At 39.6% G+C, this 2,433-nt stretch overlaps 1 non-coding gene across 1 annotated transcript; it reads left to right on the top strand.

Moving 5' to 3' along the window:
- The first annotated feature begins 278 nt into the window (after positions 1 to 278).
- LOC122022100 lies at positions 279 to 384 on the top strand. The gene has a single exon (XR_006122840.1). It is a non-coding gene; the product is annotated as a small nucleolar RNA R71 (small nucleolar RNA).
- Positions 385 to 2,433: the final 2,049 nt, after the last annotated feature.

Here is a 2,433-nt window from a genome sequence, read left to right on the forward strand (position 1 = left end):
TCTCAAATTTCTTTGTAAGAGCATCCAATTTTGCAGACAAAAGAGTAACCGCATCTACATCAAACTTCCCTGATGCTTTAATTGTTGGGTTTACAGAAAAATAGCCACCACTTCTTTCATTTGCCCATTGATAATGATTTTGTGCTACACTGTCAATAATTTCTTCAGCTTCATCTAAACTTTTGTTCATAAGTGCCCCTCCCGCAGCTGAATCAAGGGACACTTTGGTATGATAGTTGATACCGTTATAAAAAGTGTGCAACACTAACCATCTTTCCAACCCATGATGTGGGCATTGTCTGAGCATACTATTATATCTATCCCATGCTTCAAAAAGAGATTCTGAGTCAGTCTGCTTGAAGCTTGCAATTAAATTCCTCATATGAGCTGTTTTGCTTGGTGGATAGAATTTATCAAGAAACTGTTGCTCACACTGCTCCCAAGTGGTGATGCTATTAGGGGCCAAAGAATTCAGCCATTGCTTTGCCCTATCTCTTAGAGAAAACCCAAATAATAATAATCTAACTGCATCTGAAGGAACTCCATTCATTTTCATGGTACCACATATTTCATAAAAGACCTCTAAGTGTTGATTGGGGTCTTCATGAGGTCCTCCACCAAATTGGTTCTGCTGCACCATAGATATATTGCGGGTTTGATCTCAAAGTTATTAGCCTCCACTAAAGGTCTTGAAATACTAGATCGAAAACCTCTTGCATAAGGTGCTGCATAATCCTTGAGTGGTCTATTCGCCATGTTCAAATGTTCCTGTTCTTCAATTTGCCTTTGCAGAATTTTTCTTTTATGGAAAGTTCTGTCAATCTCAAGGTCAAAAGGAAAGAATTCCCCTACAAAGTTAGATCTTCGCATACACAAGAACAAGATAGCAAATGACAATTCAACAGAAAAAGAAAAATAAAAGAATAAAAAATGCAGAATTGAATTTGTACAAAAAGAATTAACAAGAAGTAAAAGTTATACAAGAGAGTAAAAATAGAAATCTAATGATTAGTTACAACTATGCAATATGAAAGGAAAACAAATGTTATGTTTAGTCTAACTCAATTGATAATTCCTAATGTTATAGCGCAGTCCCCGGCAACGGCGCCAAAAACTTGTTACGCTCCGCAAGTGTACGGAAATGTCGCAAGTAATATAAAAGATTATCGTATCCACAGGGACTGGAATAAGCACTAGAAATGTCTCAATGCGAATTAGCTAAACAACTATCCAATCATTTCAAATGCAAAGTGAAGGTAAACAAATCTAATATTAAAGATCAACAAACAAGAGTTTAGTGTTTTGGCTTATGATAAAGGAAGATTATAGGAGTTTCGGTTTCTTTGTAAAGTTTCTTGAATGTAAATGGTTCACCAATTCTTATCCCTCTATTGCCAAACACTTGTAGAAAGTTGTCGGTTCTCTCTTGCAATAGATAACCGGCTAAGGACAGAGAAATGTATCTAAATATGATCAATTAGACGTGAACCTACGTTGTCCTTACACAGAAGCGCACCTATTACTATGCCTTCCTCGGATATCAACATAGAAGCCCACAACTTATTACTCTATCAAGATACAAGAAACTAATCACAAAATTCATCCTACTCTCTTGAATATTCCTATTTCCTCTTCAAGATTATCTCTCAAACGTCCTTACACGGGCTTGCACCTGTCACATGGATCCCTCGGATGATCGAGTGAGAGTTTATCTTTACAAAGTCCACAAGAAATCCAAACAATCAATCAAGAATGAGAATTAAGCACAAATCACCATTAATCATTCAAGATCTAATTGATACAAGCAAGACAATGTCATTGAAACAAGAAAATGGCAAATCCATATGAGATTACATCAATCCATCATACAAATATTCCCTTAATCCTAGAATACAAGATCTACTCTATGAATCGAGGAAGAATACCCGATGAAATAAAGATTACAAGCATTTCTTAAATCCCCAATCCAAGAAACCAAGAAAAGGGGAAGGAGAAAACTTATCTACGAAGAAGCCTCGTATTCGGATCCAATCCTCGCTCCGGAGTCGAAATCGTCAAGAACTCCCTTAGAATCGCCCAGAAATCCTCCCAAGAATGGGAGGAAACCACCAAATCTTGCCTTCTCCCAAAGGGGGAGAGATCCCCTTTCAATTCATGAAGGAAGGTTTAAATAGAGGAGGAAATCGGGCGCCACACGACCCCACGACACGGCCGTGTGAGATTCACACGGCCCTGTCCAGTTCCTTCTCTGCCAAAGCTGCACGGTCGTGTGGTTCACACGGCCAAGACCCTTCTGCTCTCTGGAAATGCTACACGGCCGTGTGGTGCACACGGCCACCACCTGCTTGGTCTCTGGAAACTTCACACGGCCGTGTGATGCACACGGCCACCACCTGCTTGGCCTCTCGAAACCTCACACGGCCGTGCAGATCC

The sequence above is a fragment of the Zingiber officinale genome, chromosome 9A (genome assembly GCF_018446385.1).
Source record: "Zingiber officinale cultivar Zhangliang chromosome 9A, Zo_v1.1, whole genome shotgun sequence".
Classification (NCBI taxonomy): domain Eukaryota; kingdom Viridiplantae; phylum Streptophyta; class Magnoliopsida; order Zingiberales; family Zingiberaceae; genus Zingiber; species Zingiber officinale.